This window comes from Oryx dammah, unplaced genomic scaffold (assembly GCF_014754425.2).
Source record: "Oryx dammah isolate SB20612 unplaced genomic scaffold, SCBI_Odam_1.1 HiC_scaffold_2, whole genome shotgun sequence".
In the NCBI taxonomy this organism is placed as follows: Eukaryota; Metazoa; Chordata; class Mammalia; order Artiodactyla; family Bovidae; genus Oryx; species Oryx dammah.
The window spans coordinates 452,508-473,659 of NW_024070186.1; the positions used below are offsets into that span (position 1 = coordinate 452,508).

The 21,152-nt window shown below is 43.6% G+C and overlaps 1 long non-coding RNA gene across 1 annotated transcript; it reads right to left on the reverse strand.

Annotated features, from left to right (window-relative positions):
• Positions 1–10,954: 10,954 nt before the first annotated feature.
• LOC120880208 lies at positions 10,955–20,702 on the reverse strand. The gene is made up of 3 exons (XR_005724978.1): positions 20,619–20,702; positions 16,217–16,222; positions 10,955–10,966 (listed from the first exon to the last, which is right to left on the reverse strand). It is a non-coding gene; the product is annotated as an uncharacterized LOC120880208 (long non-coding RNA).
• Positions 20,703–21,152: the final 450 nt, after the last annotated feature.

Consider the following 21,152-nt stretch of genomic DNA (forward strand, 5'->3'; position numbering starts at 1 on the left):
TACCAATTTCTGTAGATTTTTCAAAACAAATATTTCATACCTGTTCATGGTGACCTCTCAATTACCCAACACTATATAGAAATGACATAGTTAATGTGGTTCCGTTTCCACATAAGCAAATATTAAACCCTTTAAACTCCAACCTTAACTAGTTAACTACAACCTGACAGAAATCATTCCAGCATCCACTGCGTATTTGTGGATGTTGGCGCTCTTGCGTGAACATATTCAATGATTTACTGCAGAGCTACAGTCATTTTTATGTACAACGTAGTTTGCTGTCGCTGCTCCTACTAATAACAACACTAGTGGTGGCAACAACGGCGTTTGTTGGATGTTGTAAGATATGCCAGACGCTATTCTAAGTACTTTACATTCCCTGGTGGCTCAGAGGTTAAAGCGTCTGCCTGCAATGCGGGAGACCTGGGTTCGGTCCCTGGGTCGGGAAGATCCCCTGGAGAAGGCAATGGCACCCCTCTCCAGTGCTCTTGCCTGGAGAACCCTGTGGACGGAGGAGCCTGGGAGGCTGCAGTCCATGGGGTCGCTAAGGGTTGGGCACGACTGAGCAACTTCCACTTTCTTTCTTTTCTTAGTTTTCACAACCACCATATGCAGAGTAAGCCCCACTTTACAGTTGAAACTGAAGCACAGACTTGTTAAGCAACTTGCCCAGATTACGATGGGAGAGCTCCCGATTTAAACCCAGGTGTGAGAGCGAAAGGCAAATACACGGCCACAGAGAATGACGCGGCAAAGTACAGAAATCTCTATTTGAAAAGGATACTGGCTGCTGCTGCTGCTGCTGCTGTGTCACTTCAGTCGTGTCTGACTCTTCACAGTACTGCTGTTCCCCTCTGCTGTCACCACTGGGCCCCCGAGCACCGCTATGCAGAGCTTGCTGTCTACTATATTCTATTCTCCCTCCCCTCTGCCCGTCTCACTTTTAAAAAATCTCTTTTGAAGGCTGCGTTTCCCCCTAATTTCTTAGGTTTTTCACCAAGTATCTTTGGGTCAATACTGCTAACCAACAAGGCCACTCCTACGTTGACACTGCCAACCTAGGGGCACTTACTTGTGACAAGAACGACACCTGGTGCCCAAGTTCTAGACCCCTCGCTTGTCTCATGCCAGTTCCTGCCTGGGCACCCAACGTTTCTTTTATTGACAGTATGAAAAGGCATGGCCTCTGATTGTAGTCTCTGATATTTATTTCATAATGAACCATCTCCATTTCCTCTCGTTCAGGTTCTGATCTGTGCAATTCTTGGCCCAATCACGTTGCAGTCCCCTTAGGAAGGCTAAGAGGATGGTTCGCATAACTCATCTGATTGTTAGCTTCTGGGAACTCCTTCACTGGGTTACATTAAAAGAGCTTCAACAGAACAGATACCACCACTGGGTTGGTAAGGGTGTGGAATTATACGTGGGGTCACTGGGATGAGCCCATGGGCACCCCCATTTTCAGCGAGCTGCTCCATTCTCTTCGCTCCCATGGTATAAACTGAGCACATGCTTGATGGTTCCTGCGTAACCCTCCAGGTCCTCTGCTGGATCTGGAACCTTGTCCAAAGAGCCAACCCACTTGACTGAGGTTTTCCAAGTTCTGGGCCTCCCCTGCTCCCTTGGGCCCCCTATACGCAGCTCCTGGCTCTCTGGAAGTCTGTTACAAATAGACGGGTCATCTGGAATTGTCACACTGCTGGGAGCGTCATACTGACTATTCCATTTCTTGAGATACCAGATGTCACTGCCACTGCCATTCCGCAGAATCCTCCCCTCCTGGAAGCCTCCAGAACAGTGCCCGCTGCGCCTCTGGCCTCTCCCTTCCTCTCTGCCCCTGCCCCAAGTTCCCTCAGTCTCAGCTTCCTGTCGTTCATTGAATGCTCATGATTGCCTTCTAGCTGAGCTCACCCAAGGTGAAGCGCTAAGCATCCTAGGTTTGGGTACAGTTTGCAGCCATGAAAGGACTGTGAATGGAGAAAATTTTGCTCAAGCACAAAATCATTAATTTAAGAAGCAATGTAAACTAAAGATTAGTCTGGGTCCTTCAGAGAAACAGACTCAAATACATTAAAGAGATTATATGAATTATCAAGTCACATGATTATGGAAGCTGAGAAGACCCAAGAGCTGTAGTTGGTGATCTGGGGACCCAGGAAGGTCCCCAAATATAGTTTCGGTCCGAGTTTGAAGACCTAGAAGAAAGGGATTCTTCCTGGAGCCACAGGAAAAGCTTCACAGAACAGCTTGCACAGTGGTCTTCTCCTGCCGCTGGACTCCGACTTGGACTGGAACTTATACTATCTAGTATGCTGGTTCTCAGGTCTTCAAACTCAGGCTGGATCTATACTTAGGAACCTGCCTGGGCCAGTAGACCCTGCCCCGCCCCCCGCCCACCCCTCGCCCTTTTCAACCCTGGTTTCCTCAGGGTATATGCCTTCAGTTCAGTTCAGTTCAGTCGCTCAGTCGTGTCCGACTCTTTGGGACCCCATGAATCGCAGCACGCCAGGCCTCCCTGTCCATCACCAACTCCCGGAGGTCACTCAGAGTTGCGTCCAGAGAGTCAGTGATGCCATCCAGCCATCTCATCCTCTGTCGTCCCCTTCTCCTCCTGCCCCCAATCCCTCCCAGCATCAGAGTCTTTTCCAATGAGTCAACTCTTCTCATGAGGTGGCCAAAGTACTGGAGTTTCAGCTTTAGCATCATTCCTTCCAAAGAAATCCCAGGGCTGATCTCCTTCAGAATGGACTGGTTGGATCTCCTTGTAGTCCAAGGGACTCTCAAGAGTCTTCTCCAACACCACAGTTCAAAAGCATCGATTCTTCGGTGCTCAGCCTTCTTCACAGTCCAACTCTCACATCCATACATGACCACAGGAAAAACCATAGCCTTGACTAGACGGACCTTAGTCGGCAAAGTAATGTCTCTGCTTTTGAATACGCTATCTAGGTTGGTCATAACTTTTCTTCCAAGGAGTAAGCGTCTTTTAATTTCATGGCTGCAGTCACCATCTGCAGTGATTTTGGAGCCCCCAAAATAAAGTCTGACACTGTCTCCACTCTTTTCCCATCTATTTCCCATGAAGTGATGGGACCAGATGCCATGATCTTCGTTTTCTGAATGTTGAGCTTTTAAGCCAACTCCTTCACTCTCCACTTTCACTTTCATCAAGAGGCTTTTTAGTTCCTCTTCACTTTCTGCCATAAGGGTGGTGTCATCTGCATATCTGAGGTTATTGATATTTCTCCCGGCAATCTTGATTCCAGCTTGTGTTTCTTCCAGCCCAGCGTTTCTCATGATGCACTCTGCATATAAGTTAAATAAGGAGGGTGACAATATACAGCCTTGACGTACTCCTTTTCCTATTTGGAACCAGTCTGTTGTTCCATGTCCAGTTCTAACTGTTGCTTCCTGACCTGCATACAGATTTCTCAAGAGGCAGGTCAGGTGGTCTGGTATTCCCATCTCTTTCAGAATTTTCCACAGTTTGTTGTGATTCACACAGTCAAAGGCTTTGGCATAGTCAATAAAGCAGAAATAGATGTTTTTCTGGAACTCTCTTGCTTTTTCCATGATCCAGCGGATGTTGGCAATTGGATCTCTGGTTCCTTTGCCATCAGGGAGTTCACGGTTCACGTATTGCTGAAGCCTGGCTTGGAGAATTTTGAGCATTACTTTACTAGCATGTGAGATGAGTGCAATTGTGCGGTAGTTTGACCATTCTTTGGCATTGCCTTTCTTTGGGATTCAAATGAAAACTGACCTTTTCCAGTCCTGTGGCCACTGCTGAGTTTTCCAAATTTGCTGGCATATTGAGTGCAGCACTTTCACAGCATCATCTTTCAGGATTTGAAATAGCTCCACTGGAATTCCATCACCTCCACTAGCTTTGTTCATAGCGATGCTTTCTAAGGCCCACTTGACTTCATATTCCAAGATGTCTGGCTCTAGATTAGTGATCACATAATCATGATTATCTGGGTTGTGAAGATCTTTTTGTACAGTTCTTCTGTGTATTCTTGCCACCTCTTCTTAATATCTTCTGCTTCTGTTAGGTCTAGACCATTTCTGTCCTTTATTGAGCCCATCTTTGCATGAAATGTTCCCTTGGTATCTCTAATTTTCTTGAAGAGATCTCTAGTCTTTCCCATTGTGTTCTTTTCCTCTATTTCTTTTCATTGATCGCTGAAGAAGGCTTTCTTATCTCTTCTTGCTATTCTCTGGAACTCTGCATTCAGATGCTTATATCTTTCCTTTTCTCCTTTGCTTTTCGCCTCTCTTCTTTTCACAGCTATTTGTAAGGGCTCCCCAGACAGCCATTTTGCTTTTTGCCAGGTCAGGACACTTAGTTTTGAGGGCACTAGCCCATGTGTCCCCCTTTGCCTGGCAAAGCAGTAAAACTACTCTATTCTACTTCACCCCAAACTCTGTCTCCGAGATTTGATTCGGCACTGGTGCACAGAGAAGTTGAGTTTTGTCATCATTTCCCCAAGTGATTACAATGTGTAATCAGAGTTGAGACTCACCACTCCATTCTACTGGTGGCATAGAAAACCAGATCCTCATACCTTAATCAGTCTGCTTAAATGCCCTCAGGGTCCTCCCGTGGACACCTAACACTCACATTACTATCTCCGTCCTACACTGATCTTGTTCTGGGCCCCACTCACCTGATCCTTCTGATGCATCCCCATCCCTTTGTCTTCCTGACTCTGCCTTGCTTCTGAGTTCAGCTTCCTCCCTTTTCAACTACATCGCTCCAGACAATGGACGTTGGAAGTGGCTAGACACTCATTATACTTGTCCATTATTCCTCTGCAAAACAATTCCTTTCCATTTTTCAAACAAGTTGAATTGAGAGGACCTCATTTTTCTTCCCCTATTCCTACTTTCATTTTATGGTTGGGAATGTGACCTAGGATTTGCTTCCCTCCATCAGGACTAATAAGTGTCTTTTTTGATAGTTTTTGGCTGGAGGCATCAGGGGTTGTGAGTTGTAAACCTGCTGCCATTTCCCTTGGCTGTGTGCAGAGGGTCATCTCTAGTGGGAGGGAAAGGGACCGATGTGTGAGGGGAAGCGTGGAGATGCAGGGTCCTTCATTTGTATGATCTCATTTAATCCTCACAATATTCCATTAGACTGTCCATTGCTATCCTCATTTTGCTGATGAGAAAAATGAATTCCAGACAAATTAAGTAATATACTCACATATTAATGTTTGAGTTAGAATCCCATTTTAGGTGTAAGAAATATTGGCTCATAAAAACCAATTTCTGAAGTATGCTTATAATGTTAATTCTCTCAACCCAAGAATAGGTTTGCTATGAACATTCCACATCAGTATGTGAAAGTCAGGTTTTAAGAATGTCCAGTTACTAACATTGGTGGAGAAACAAGACATATTTTGTGTAAAATGGTGGTGGTGGTGGTAGTAGGAAGATTCATTAAATGGTTCTGAATGCTGTTGGCACTGATGGATTATGTCAGTTAAAATAATGCTTTTCAAAATGCACTGTGATTAGGTGTCACCTGGAACCTTGATTAAATGTACCTGGTGATTCACTTGGACTGAGATGTGTTCTGAAATTCTGCATTTCTAACAAGCTCTTGAGGGATGTTCCTTCTGCTGGGTCCTGTACCACTCTTTGAGAAGCAAGGGGTTGGGATATCAGTGATGCAAGTTATATTTATTGCACCAGTATCCTTGTAGCCCTCTGAAAAATTACCGCCTGAAAAGTAACCATACCCAAAAGAATGCCTCACAAAATCCATTGACATTTAAGGAAAAACCTACATCAGAGTTGGTGCTTATATAATTAAGCACTAGATACTGCTGTTGTTCACTCTCTAAGTTGTGTCTGACTCTTTGCCACCCCATGGACCACAACGTCCCAGGCTTCCTTGTCCTTCTCTATCTCCCTGGGTCTGCTCAAACTCATGTCCACGGAGTCAGTGATGTCATCTAACCACCTCACCCTCTGTCGCCCCCTTCTCCTCCTGCCTTAAATCTTTCCCAGCATCAGGGTTTTTTCCAGTGAGTTGGCTCTTCTCATCAGGTAGGCAAAGTACTGGAGCTTCAGCTTCACCATCAGTCCTTTCAACGAATATTCAGGGTTGATTTCCTTTAGGATTTATTGATTTGATCTCCTAGCAGTCCAAGGGACTCTCAGGAGTCTTCTCCAGCACCACAGTTCGGAAGCATCTGTTCTTCAGTGCTCAGCCTTCTTTCTGGTCCAGCTCTCACATCAGTACATGACTACTGGAAAAACCTTAGCTTTGACTATACAGACCTTTGTCGGCAAAGTGATGTCTCTGCTTTTTAATATGCTGTCTAGGTTTGTCATAGCTCTTCTTCCAAGGAGGAGACATCTTTTAATTTTGTAACTGACTGTACTGTTAATATGGAGACAGAATGGGGAAAAGTTCTATAACTCTTCTGGAGTTCTGGGTGAGAAATAAGTTCTTACAGAATAGTGAATTGAAGCTCTGGCAACGGGGAGACTCCAGGAAGAATAGAAATGACAGCAATGGAAGGATCGGTAGAAAGGAGACATTGTTATTTAAGGTGTAATTTCTTTATCAATGTCAAACACGATACACAAGCTTCAGAAATAAATGACTCTTAATATTCAAGTGTAGAATCATCCTTGGTAATAGAAGCCTTAATACATTCTTAAACACTGAGTTTTTTTTTTTTCTTTTAAGAGATTGAGTTTTATTTTTCTTCCTATATTTCAAACTGGCTTCTTAGGAAAAACAATTCATTTTTATCAGTTTGTAAATAAACCAACTACAGGGCTGTTCAGAAGAATTGAAACTTCTAAAAATTTGAATACCCTGGAGTACTTCTGCCAAATATGAGAAATGAATTCAGTGCCAGTAGGTACATAACAAAATCAATGTGGTTTAATGCTTCATGAGAATTTACAAAATCAAAGTTCTGAAATAGCTTTCTGTTGGGAAAGGTCACACTCCTAAAGCTGGTTATTTTGTCCTTGCAACTGGGCCCATGGAACAGTGGTATTTCTTTTGTCTTTTGGGCAGCCTGATCAGCATGAAGCCTTTGGAGAGGAGGAAAAGTAATGGGTAGAGAATAATTATTTCATCATCTTTTGTGAAATGGGGAGATAAGTATTTTTGTACGAATGGGATTGAGGGTAGGTTTAGAGGCTGTAGCAGATGGAAGCAAAAGGGATTGAGTTAAGCAGAAAGAAGGAACTTGCTGGGCAGTCTTGAGTTATTTTCAAGATTTAAAACAGCCTAAAGGAAATTCTTAGATGCTTACTCCTTGGAAGAAAAGTTGACCAACCTAGATAGCATATTCAAAAGCACAGACATTACTTTGCCAACAAAGGTCTGTCTAGTCAAGGCCGTGGTTTTTCCAGCAGTCATGTATGGATGTGAGAGTTGGACTGTGAAGAAAGCTGAGCACCGAAAAATTGATGCTTTTGAACTGTGGTGTTGGAGAAGACTCTTGAGAGTCCCTTGGACTGCAAGGAGATCCAACCAGTCCATTCTGAAGGAGATCAGCCCTGGGATTTCTTTGGAAGGACTGATGCTAAAGCTGAAACTCCAGTACTCTGGCCACCTCATGCGAAGTGTTGACTCATTGGAAAAGACTCTGATGCTGGGAGGGATTGGGGGCAGGAGGAAAAGGGGATGGCAGAGGATGAGATGGCTAGATGGCATCACCGATTCGATGGACCTGAGTCTGAGTGAACTCCAGGAGTTGGTGATGGACAGGGAGGCCTGGCCTGCTGTGATTCATGGGGTCCCAAAGAGTCGGACACGACTGAGCGACTGAACTGAACTGAAAGTGAAAGAAAGTGAAGTCGCTCAGTCGTGTCCAACTCTTTGCGACCCCATGGACTGTAGCCTACCATGCTCCTCTGTCCGTGGGGTTTTCCAGGCAAGAGTACTGGAGTGGGTTGCCATTTCCTTCTCCAGGAGATCTTCCTGACTCAGGGATCGAACCCAGGTCTCCCGCATTGTAGGCAGATGCTTTATCATCTGCACAAATGAAATATTAATGCATCTAATTACCTAGTTCTATATTTAATTCAAAATTTGGGAGCAAAATCAAGTTATTCATGACTAATACAGGCAGTGAATGGCCCTTGGTTCTTGTCTGATGGATATCCCTTAGTTTGTCGTTTTCCTACACACAAATCCTTTATAGCTTTTTCTTCAGGTGTATTTCTTGGAAGAAACTCTCATAAAAAAGTTGGAGTCTCAGAAAATTGTTGAAATGAGTCATTTTCACCAAAAAAGCATTTGTTGTATTTCAGCTTTGAATTTTTGACCCATATATTTTCCATCTTAGGGCTCAAACACATGCTCGTCCGCCTTGACCAGCTGTTGACTGTGAATTCCACTTTGGCTTAGTCTTTCATCATTTATTCATCTTGGTTGTCGTAGAGAGTTGTCAGAGTTGTAACTGATCTGTTTACTCTGTATACCTTTTCTTCCTTTTTCAACTCACTCATTTGTACATTCTTTAAGTGCTTGAATATTGATTGCATAATTAAATTTCAGAAACACTGAAGTTATTTGGTCAAGTAAACTATCGATCAGAAAAACAGTCACATCTGCTAAATTCATTCATATATAGTAGTTTTTTAAATTGAAGTTTAGTTGATTTGCAATGTTGTGATAGTTTTCAGTGTACAGCAAAGTGATTCAGTTATAGGAAAAAATATGCTTATACACATATTCTTTTTCAAGTTATTTCCATTATAGATTATTACAAGGTGTTGAATACAGTTCCCTGTGCTATACAGTAGATCCTTGTTTATTTTATGTATAGGAGTGTGTATCTGTTAACCCAAACTCCTCATTTATCCCTCCCCCCTTCCCCTTTGGTGACCGTAAGTTTGTTTTTTCTGTCTCTGAATTTGTTTCTGTTTTGCAAATAAGTTCATTTGTATCATTTTTTCTAGATTCTACTTAGAAGTGATAGCATATGGCATTTGTCTCTGTCTGGCTTGCTTCACGCAGTGTGATAATCTCCAGGTCCATCCACGTTGCTGCAGATGGCGTTATTCATTCTTGTTCAGTGACTGATACCCCATTGTGTACCTGTGCCGCACCTTCTTTCTCCATTCACATATCGATGGGCATTTAGACTTTCCCCATGTCTTCGCTATTGTAAATAGTGCTGCAGTGTATATTGGGTGCATTATCTTTTCAAATTTAAGTTTCCTCTGGATATATGCCCAGGAGTGGAATTGCTGGATTATATGGGAACTGTTTTTAGTTTTCTAAGGAAACTTCATACTGTCTCCATCAGTTCAGTTCAGTCGCTCAGTCGTGTCTGACTCTTCGTGACCCCATGAACCACATCACGCCAGGCCTCCCTGTCCATCACCAACTCCCGGAGTCCACCCAAACCCATGTCCATAGAGTCGGTGATGCCATCCAGCCATCTCACCCTCGGTTGTCCCCTTCTCCTCCTGCCCTTAATCTTTCCCAGCATCAGGGTCTTTTCAAATGAGTCAGCTCTTCACATCAGGTGGCCAGATTATTGGAGTTTCAGCTTCAGCATCAGTCCTTCCAGTGAACATCCAGGACTGATCTCCTTTAGGATGGACTGTCTCCATAGTGGCTGCCAATTTTATATGTAGTATTTTAATGTCAGAATTGGTGACACATGTTTAGAGGTTCATCAGAAATGTTCTTTTCTTAAGTTGAAGCATGAGTTTATGGGTGCAGGTATTGTTATTCTTTATGCCTTACAAATTTTATGGTTATTCATTTACATCTCTTCAATATTTAATAATAAACATAAAATTGACATTTAGAGGTTATTATTTTCAATAATGGAAACCTGGGGAGAACTATGGGCCTTGAGTTCTTGAGAACTTGAAAGCCACAATTAAGCATTACATTTTCTTTCCATTGACCACACACAGAAGTGAATAAAGTATTTACCATGATACTAGGGTTATTTCAAATTTATTTTGTTGAATTTGTGTCTGTTTCCTAAAATGTTGAGATTTGCTGTGAAGCTGACAATTTTATTATAATTCAAGGACTCCAACATTTAAAACTAACTTCACAAGTAAACAAATAACAGTGTACCTTAAAAACATATGTGGAACCTTGATTTTCTGAGAATCTATCAACATATATAAAGTAAGGTGAAGTTATCCTGTGATCGTTGAATACTCGGATATTCTTTGGCTGAACGTAAATATTACTCTCTGCTGGACTTTGGAAATATTGCTTCGACTGTATTTTACATATGCGGCTAAATACACACAGGTGTTACAGACAAAAATTGAAACATGCAGCAACTGTGTGTCACGTGGGACTTACTAGTCTGCATACATCAAAATGAGTTGCTCTGTTAGAGAGCAGGGTGCTTAGGCACTGAAACGGAGGCTAAAATTTAGTTGGGAAACAGGTTGTGGAAAGTAGGCTGAGGCAGGAAGCCAGGATGGGAGCACCTGGCCTGTGAAAATGAAACAGGATTGTGGGCAACACTCCGAGGTTAAATTGGCTGCTTCGCAGTCAAGCCCAAGATGTGGTCTCTACTTGGAACATTTTTATTCCTCTTGCTACTCTCCTCCCTTCTCTCTTTCCTTGTATAGATGCTTATTTTGCCCTTTGGGTATCAGGTCTAACATTTTTTCATTAGAAATGCTCTTACTTTAAGTAGTCACCATCTCCACCAAATAACTCTCAGAACCTGTTTGTTTCTACGGAAGCCCTTCCCGCCGCTTTTAATCATTTATCTGTCTGCTTGCACTGGGATTGCCTGTCTTCCTTCCCCAATGCCCACTTCCATTTCATTTCCAGTCTCAACTCCATGAAGAGCTCGTCCATCTTGCTGGAGTGTCTGATAGACACTAGGTACTCACTGGAGGCCTGGTCCCTCCTGATGCTTTCAGGTAGCGGCACAAACACATCACCTCTGACACAGGAGACTCAGACAGATTTTAGGACATTTTTATACAGAAAGGTCTGGAGACCCTTTGATCTCTCTTCTCACTACTCTCTGTCCCATTCAGGTTCTTTTAAAACTTTAACTTAGGGCATGTTTTTAGGGGGTGGACATATTTATTGGTAAACAGCTCTCATAAGTCACTGGGATTGTGCTTCAGAGTCACAACAAGAATTCTCTCTTTCCTAGTGATGATATAACGACTGGAAAACAAGCAACTTTCTATCTCTGTGGAGTTTTGTGGAAGTGTGGCGCTCTCGGCTCTCCCATTGCCGTCCTGTTTAGCCTGGAGCAGTCTGCTGGCTTCTTTCAGTGTTAGTTCAGTGTCCCCTGGGGATATAATCCCTTCATTTCATTAGGCGGTATGTTTATTATCCAGAAAACACTCACTGAGTGCAGATGAGTAGAGAATTTTGTATAGGGGGATTACTCTCAAGACCTAAAAATTGAAGACATTACCCCTGTATTTGAGTTGATTGAAAACTATCTAGAAGACCATGTGTTCATACAGTGTGTGCTTAGTCATGTCTGACTCTTTGCAACTCCATGGACTACAGTCTGCTAGGCTCCGCTGTTCATGGAATTTTCCAGGCAAGAATACTGGAATGAGTTGCCATTTCCTCCTCCAGGGGATCTTCCTGACCCAGGGATCAAACCTGTGTCTTCCATGTCTCCTGCCCTGACAGGCAAATTCTTTTACCACTGAGCCATCTAGGAAGCCAGATATGTGGAATAATAAAAGACAATTGGAAATTATTTAAAACGGTGAAAAGTTAGAAATAATGGAAATGTCTAATAATGTGTGAAAAGTTGAATAAACTGTGATCTATCTACAAGTTGAAACTTGACTTTAAATTATGTTGATAATTTTATTGTTTTTCAGTTGCTCAGTTGGTGTCCAACTCTTTGTGACCCCATGGACTGCAGCACCCCAGGCTTCCCTGCCCTTCACCATCTCCTGGAGTTTGCTCAAACTCAGTGTCCATCGAGTCGGTGATGCCATCCAACTTTCTCACCCTCTGTCGTCCCCTCTTCTCATGCCCTTTTTTTCCAGCATCAGTCTTTTCCAATGAGTCAGCTGTTTGCATCAGGTGGCCACGGTATTGGAGCTTCAGCTTCAGCGTCCGTCTTTTTAATGAATATTCAGGGTTCATCCATGTTGATAATATAGATATATTATTAAGTATGAAAAAAGTCAGGATTTGAAATATGAAAATATAAATTGCAAATGTCTTTTTCCTGTTTTATTTTTCTCTGTAGCAATGAATACCATCTAACATACGATGTGATTTGTTTATGGATTAATTGGTTGAAATGTAGTTGATGCACAATATTGTTGGTTTCAGGTGTAAAACGTAGTGATTTGATGATCAAATACAATACAAAATGATTGTGCGTCTGGTAACCATCTGCCACTATACAGACTTATGACAGTATTGTTGACTATATTCCTAATGTTGTACATTACATCCCCATGAATTACTTTTTAACTGGAATTTTGTATTGATTAATTCCCTTCATTATTTTGCCAAACTCCCATCCGCCTCCCCTGTGGCAGCCGCCAGTTCGTTCTTTGCCTCTCTGTCTGTTTCTGTTTTGTTCGTATTGGGTTGCACCCTCCAGGCTTATAAGGCCTGTGCTTGCCCAGTTTCAAGACTAAAGAAAGATCCCAGAGCCAGTGACAGGGGCGTCAGTGGCTGGTGGGTGGGTGGGTGGATGGGCAGCTTCCAGGTCTGCAGCAAGATCCTGGGGTGACACCCTACCACGTGCAGCGGATGGTGGGGCAGGACCTGATGGCAGTCCTTGCTTCTGGGGCAGGGACGTTTACCAGTTACCGGGAGAACTGACGTCAGGTTGGCTCGTCAGGCTACCAGGGAAACCAGCAGAGGTGGGGTGTTTATCTAAAATAATAGGTTTTTTTTCAGTTCTTTTAGGATTTTTTTCTTTTCAAAAATTTATTTATTTTCAATTGAAGGATAATTGCTCTACAGTATAGTGTTGGTTTCTGCCATACGTCACCTTTAGAGGTTAATTTAGATTTTCCTTATTTCCTGAGGCAGACCTTTACTGCTTTAACTTTCCTCTTAAAACCATCTTTTCTGGGGAGCGGTCTTAAGATGCTGGAGGAATAGGACGGGGAGACAACTTTCTCCCCCCAAGTTCATCAGAAGATCACCTGAATGCTGAGCAACTTCCAGAAAACAAGTTCCGAACGCTGGTGGAGGACACCAGGCACCCAGAAAGGCAGCCCATGCTCTTTGAAAGGAGGTAGGACAAAATATAAAAGACAATAAAAGAGACAAAAGAGTTAGGGATGGAGACCTGTCTTGGGGAGGGAGTCGTGAAGGAGGAGAAACTTCCAAACAGCAGGAAATGGTCTCACTGGTGGGTGTGTGGGGAGTTTTGGAATCTCAGAGGGCAACATAACTGGGAGGAAAAAAGAAAAAACCCCACAGAATACGCGCCTAACTGCAACTCCCAGTGGAGAAGTAGCCCAGATGCTCGATCCGCCACCAGTGAGCAGGGGCTGGACAGGGAGGCGCAGGCTGCCTGTGTAGGGTAAGGACTGGGCCCGAATGCCCTGAGGACAATCTGAGGGAGCTAACGTGAGACAGCAACCCAAACTGTGGGATAGTCAGGGAAAGAAAGAGAGAGAGGCATAACCTGGCCCGCTCACAGGACAAAGGACTGAGCGAATACCAGAGGTGAGCTAGCTGCTGTTGACTGGCCCATCCCCTGCCAGAGGCAGAGAGGCAGGCTGCAGCCAGAGCCAGAAGGTGAGGGGCAATCTCGGCCCCAGAGACGGCATCCTCCACCAAACTGCGAGCAGGCTCCCAGTTGCTAACCAAGGCTTCCTGGGATCCTGGAAGGTTGACATCCTCCAGGAGGGTCGCAGCCAGAGACCAGCTCCCCAGAGGAGACACACGGCACACCCGAGACAGTGCTCCCATTGCCCACCCAGGAAACCGAGCGGCTGGGATGGGGAAGGTGATAAGATGCACCGCCCACCTGGGAGAGTGTGCTTGCCAAGCACCTGGCCGCCTGAGCCGCTCTGACCTGGGAAGGGCACAAAACGCAGGCCCAGCCGAGTCTGTGTCTTTGTGCAGAACCCGAGAACCTGAACCTGAGGGCTTAGACCTGGGAAGTGGATGCAGGGCAGGTCTCGCTGTGGACAGTTTCCCTGCAGAGCAACCTGGAGCCTGAGCAGTGTCGACTGGGAAAGCACACAGGCTGTGAGCGGGGGCAAACCCAGTGTGGCCCAGACACTGCGAGCCCTCCCCACACACGCCAGTGACATTTGTTTGCAGTGTTCCTCCCTCCCCACAGCACAGCTGAACAAGCGAGCCCAAATCACTGACCACCTCTGCCCCCTTGTGTCAGGGCAGAAATTAGACACTAAAAAGACTTGCAAAAGAGGAAGCCAAAATAAGCAAAGAGGGGACCACTCTGGAAGTGACAGGTGCAAGAGATTAAAACCCTGTGCTTACCACTGACTAAGCACTCACCTCAGCTCAGTTCAGTCACTCAGGCATGTCTGACTCCTTGTGACCCCATGAACCGCAGCACGTCAGGCCTCCCTGTCCATCACCAACTCCAAGAGTCCACCCAAACCCATGTCCACGGACTCGATGGTGCCATCCAACCATCTCATCCTCTATTGACCCCTTCTCCTCCCACCTTCAATCTTTCTCAGCATCAAGGTCTTTTCAGATGAGTCAGTTCTTCACATCAGGTGGCCAAAGTATTGGAGTTTCAGCTTCAACATCAGTCCTTCCAATGAACACCCAGGACTGGTCTCCTTTAGAATGGACTGGTTGGATCTCCTTGCAGTCCAAGGGACTCTCAAGAGTCCTCTCCAACACCACAGTTCAAAAGCATCAATTCTTCAGTGCTCAGCTTTCTTTATAGTCCAACTCTCACATCCATACATGACTACTGGAAAAACCTTAGCCTTGACTAGACGGACCTTTGTTGGCAAAGTAATGTCTCTGCTTTTCAATATGCTAAGTTGGTCATAACTTTCCTTCCAAGGCGTAAGTGTCTTTTAATTTCATGGCTGCAATCACCATCTGCAGTGATTTTGGAGCCCAAAGAAATAAAGTCAGCCACTGTTTCCACTGTTTCCCTATCTATCTGCCCTGAAGTGATGGGACTGGATGCCATGATCTTAGTTTTCTGAATGTTGAGCTTTAAGCCAACTTTTTCACTCTCCTCTTTCACTTTCATCAAGATGCTTTTTAGCTCCTCTTCACTTTCTGCCATAAGGGTGGTGTCATCTGCATATCTGAGGTTATTGATATTTCTCCTGGCAATCTTGATTCCAGCTTGTGTCTCTTTCAGTCCAGCGTTTCTCATGATATACTCTGCATAGAAGTTAAATAAGCAGGGTGACAATATACAGCCTTGACGCACTCCTTTTCCTATTTGGAACCAGTCTGTTGTTCCATGTCCAGTTCTAAATATTGCTTCCTGACCTGCATACAGATTTCTTAAGAGGCAGGTCACGTGGTCTGGTATGCTCATGTCTTTCAGAATTTTCCACAGTTTGTTGTGATTCACACAGTCAAAGGCTTTAGTATAATCAGTGAAGCAGAAGTACATATTTTTCTGGAACTCTCTTGTTGTTTCTGTGACCCAGCGTGTGCTGCAATTTGATCTCTGGTTCCTCTGCCTTTTCTAAAACCAGCTTGAGCATCTGGAAGTTCACAGTTCACAGATTGCTGAAGCCTGACTTGGAGAATTTTGAGCATAACTTTACTAGCGTGTGAGATGAGTGCAATTGTGTGGTAGTTTGAGCATTCTTTGGCATTGCCTTTCTTTGGGATTGGAATGAAAACTGACCTTTTCCAGTCCTGTGGGCACTGCTGAGTTTTCCAAAATTGCTGGCATACTGAGTGCAGCACTTTCACAGCATCATCTTTCAGGATTTGAAACAGCTCCACTGGAATTCCATCACCTCCACTAGCTTTGTTTGTAGTGATGCTTCCTAAGGCCCACTTGACTTCATATTCCAGGATGTCTGGCTGTACGTGAGTGATCACACCATTGTGATTATCTGGTTCATGAAGATCTTTTTTGTGTAGTTCTTCCATGTATTCATGCCACCTCGTCTTAATATCTCCTGCTTCTGTTAGGTCCAGACCATTTCTGTCCTTTATTATGCCAATTTTTGCATGAAATCTTCCCTTCAGTTCAGTTCAGTCACTCAGTCATGTCCGACTGTTTGTGACCCCATGTTCCTCAGCACGCTAGGCCTCCCTGTGTATCACCAACTCCTGGAGTCTACCCAAACTCATGTCCATTGAGTTGGTGATGCCATCTACCCATCTCATCCTCTGTCGTCCCCTTGTTGTCCTGCCTTCAATCTTTCCCAGCATCAGGGTCTCTTCAAATGAGTCAGATCTTCCCATCAGGTAGCCTAAGTATTGGAGTTTCAGCTTCAACATCAGATCTTCCAATGAATGCTCAGGACTGGTTTTCTTTAGGATGGACTGGTTGTATCTCCTTGCAGTCCAAGGGACTCTCAAGAGCCTTCTCTAACACCACAGTTCAAAAGCATGTTCCCTTGGTATCTCTAGTTTTCTTAGATCTCTATTCTTTCCCATTCTATTGTTTCCCTCTATTTCTTTGCATTAATCATGTAGGATGGCTTCTTATCTCTCGTTGCTGTTTTTGGAACTCTTCAGATGGGTGTATATTTCCTTTTCTCCTTTGCCTTTCACTTCTCTTCTTTCCTCAGCTCTTGTAAGGCCTCCTCAGACAACCATTTTGCCTTTTTGCTTTTCTGTTTCTTGAGAATGGTTTTGATCAGTACCTCCTGTACAGGGTTATGAAACTATGAATCCATAGTTCTTCAGGCACTCTGACTACCAGATATAACCCCAGAACACTTTGGTATATTGTAACTATTTTGCTAGGTTGTTTTAGTAATCCATGAACTCTAGGAGGCGTGTAGAAGTTGTCTTCTTGGTGATGTAGTTGTTACTGCCGATGTGAAGAATAAAACCCAGCACCCATGAGCTCTGAGTGCTGGGATACAATCTAGCATGGATGTGCAAAGACGGATTTGATTTAGATAACCAGCCTGGCGGGCTGCCATCTATGGGGTCGCACAGAGTCAGACACGACTGATGGAACGCAGCAGCAGCAGCAGCAGCAGCAGCATGAAATAAAATGCATGAATCCTGTTTCTAAGGATAGCTTTAAAGAGTCAAATGTGAAAATTCTAACATTCTGAAAAAGCAACATCCATATATTTTTTCCATTTAAAATTTAACTTAGAAATACCTCCTTTCTTTTTAAGATATTCCTTCCCATAGAGAGAAAGAATTTCTTAATCTTTCAACCATAGTGTCCCTTTATGTTAGGCTGCGCCACCTGGGAATCTTGCTAATGCAGATTCTAATTCAGGAGGCCGGGCTGGGGCCCAACTCTGCATTTCCAGCGAGCTCCCAGGGGATACAACTGTGGGTCAGTATTCCACTGTCCTTGTTTTCCCTGGGTCCACCACTTCTTCCACTCCCTCCCAAATGACCCAAGTCTGTAAGAATATAAACTGTTTAAGGAAAGGATGCTTCATTTTCTCTGCATACCCAAGTTTGCTTGTACAGATCTGGCCACTTGGTGATATTCAATTAACACCAACTGCTTGTAGCTCCAGGAATTGCTTTAAAATGTCGGTTTCCTTAGTGCAACCTGGGGTTATTGCAGAGAAATTTAGCAATACTAGATGCATTTAAAAATAGCATTCTAGTTTCTAAAAGTGGTGATGTGGGAAAAGCATGAAACCGGGAGATGTATTACCTTTGGGTATAAACCCTGACTCTGTCATTTACTGCTTGTGATACCTTAAGTATGTGATTTCAGCTTTCTGAATCCATTGTGTCATCAGTAAAGTGGCAGAGTTAATGCCTACCTTGCAGGGTGGCTGTGAAAATTAAAGGAAAGAATACATGTACAGCATCTAGTCCGGGGTTTAAAATATAGCAGCACAGAGTAATGCCAGCTTTTTAAAAATTCTACTATTCTTTGATCTGAATCAGAGGAGTAAAACTTGCAGGTTTGGAAGTCCCAGGCCGAGAAATAATAAAGTCAGAACAAGGCGCATAACTCTGTGATTAGCCTCTATTTCAGGTCTAAACTTTCCTTGTCTACTTTGAAAAGGAAAAATTTATCATGTAAGATGAATTGCATCATAAAATTGGTATAGTTGGTGTTTTGTATTAGAAAAGCTAAGCTTACTTAAAGGAAATCACTGTTAATTGGACTAAAGACATTCAACTTTTTTTTTTTTTGGTTAAAATTGGAGCTAAAAGTTACTTTGGTTTGTGAAGTACGACAAAGTTAAATCTTGCAATTTCTGAAAATCAAGCTGTATTAATTTGATTTCCTGCTTAACAATGTTATTACAAGCGTAGTGGCTTATATAGTACACATTATTTTGCAGTTTCTATGGATCAGGAGTCTTGTCATAGCTTAGCTGGTTTTTAGCAAGGATGATAAAGGTGTGTCAGGCAGCCCTGAGTTCTCATTTAGAGACTTGCTTCCAAGCTCACATTCTTGGCAGGATTCAGCTCTTGGGGCTGCAGGGTGGAGGGCCCGTTTCTGGCTGCCTGTGGTCTGGGGGCCACCCTCAGTCCCTGAGAGCTGCCCTCCATTTCTTGCCACAGGGTCCTCCCAACATGGACACTTGGTTCCTTCAGACCCTGCAAGGGAGAGAATCTTTCTGCAAGGCAGAGATCACTGTCACACGTAACATAATCCTGCGAGTGACACTCTGTCACCACGGGCTAAGAGGAAGAAATAGGTCCTGCCCACATCCAAGGGGGCATTGATCACACAAGGGCATAGCCACCAAGAGATGGGGATCGTGGGGGGAACTGTAGCGTCCGCTGCCACACAGCAGGTGTCTGAAGATAAAGTGACGAGTAACATATCAGTAAAAGAAGGCTAATGTGACCATATATACATGTATCAAATCATTGTGTGGGACACTTTCAATTTATACAATGTTATGTGTCAATTCTACCTCAATAAGCCTGGAAAAAATAAACGCAGAAAACAAAAAGAGTGCTAAAGTTTCTTTCAACTTCTTATTCCCTTAGATGTTAATCATCATGTACAGAGTCTCTATATTCACTGAATAAACAAGTAAAACAGGGAAAAAATGTCCTGAAACTCACTGGATATAAATCTGTGACTTGGACCTTGGTTTAATCAGTCTGATTTTATGAATAACTTTATCATAAAATTCTGCTTTGATGCTTTCATGATGTTCACATAGTAGTGTAAACAAAAATTTTATCCATATACAGACATCAATTTCTCTATTAAAAGCTGGGGTATTTTTAACAATGGCATAATTTTGGAATGTTTTGCAAGTTGCAGGCAAGCGTGAAGAGGCTTTGTCACCATACTTTGATAGATTTGGAAAAACCTTGGGTTTCCTTTCCCTAACTCCAAACCAGAAACTTTTCTGCATCTGTAGCTCTCTATGGTATTTGCCCCAATCAACCAATAAAAAAGTACTTTAATTTTGAACTTAGTCAATTCCTCACATAGTAGGCTTTCTGAATCTCAAAACCAAAGTACAGAAACCAGAGTTAATTTATCAGCTTATCACTGTTTCTATTTCTTAACAAGGCCTTCGCTGGTGACTCATTGGTAGAGAATCTGCCTTCCCTGGTGGCTCAGACGGTAAAGCGTCTGCCTGCAATGAGGGAGACCCCGGTTTGATTCCTGGGTCGGGAAGATTCCCCGGAGAAGGAAATGGCAATCCACTCCAGCACTCTTGCCTGGAAAATCCCATGGACGGAGGAGGCTGATAAGCTTCAGTCCATGGGGTCGCAAAGAGGCGGACAGGACTGAGTGACTTCACTTTCACTTTCTGCCTGCCAATGCGGGAGACGTGAGTTCGATCCCTGGGTCAGGAAGATTCCCCGGAGAAGGAAATGGCAATCCACTCCAGTATTCTTGCCTGGGAAATCCTTTAGACCAAGGAGCCTGGCAGGCTACAGTCCCTGGGGTCACAAAGAGTCGGACACAACTGACCACGTAAACAACAACAGCAATTTCTTAATAAAACTGCTTTAGTTAATTTCTTCTGGAGTTGAAATCAGCAATGTTACTAGATGAAAAATGTTCATGCTTAGTATCTCATCTGAAGGAGCAATCATGGCGTACAGCTCTAGTTTAAAATCCCTTCTTAATGTGTGCTTTTAAATGCTTTATTTATTTGTTTGTTTGTTTTTGGCTGTGCTGGGCCTTGGTTGCCATGCAAGCTTTCCTCTAGTTGAGGTGCGAGGACTTCTCGTTGGGGCGGCTCCTCTTGCTGCGCCGCGTGGGCTCCAGAGCCTACAGGCTCCCACAGCGCAGTGCGGGCTCCAGTGCTGTGGCTCCCGGGCTCCAGAGCACGGGCTCCCTAGTTACTGCTTACGGGCTTAGTTGCCCTGCAGCATGTGAAGTCTTAGACCAGGGATTGAACCTGTGTCTTCTGAGTTGGCAGGCAGATTCTTTACCACTGTGCCCCAGGGAAGCCTTACTTTATTTTAGAGACAGCTGGAAGCACTGTGCGCAGCATAGCAATGGGTGTGTATGTAGAGTGTGTACATATTCCTGGACCAAAACCGCTAAGCTCAACTTTTAGCAATGTGTGTGTGTACATGTGTGTACAAAATGGATTGAAGAACTATAAGTAAGCCTGGATACTATAAAACTCTTAGAGGAAAACATAGGCAGAACACTCTTTGATGTAAATTGCAGCAATATCTTTTTGGATCTATCTCTTATTAGATTATTGGAAATAAAAACAAAAAGAAACAAATAAGACCTAATTAAACTTAAAAGTTTGCACAGCAATGGCAACCGTAAACAAAAGACGCCCTAAGAATGGGGGAGAAAATATTTGCAGATGATGCAACTGACAAGGGATTACTCTCTAAAATATACAAGCAGCTCAAACAGCTCAACATTAAAAACAAGCAATCCAATAAGAAAATGGACTGAAGACACTTCTCCAAAGAAGATATACAGATGATCAAAAGGCACATGAAAAGATGCTCAGCATTGCTAATTATGAGATAAATGCAAATCAGAACTACAGTGAGGGGTCACCTCACACTGGTCAAAATCAGAAAGTCTGCAGATAATAAATGCTGCAGAGAGTGTGCAGAAAAGAAACCCTCCTATACGGTTGGTGGGAATATA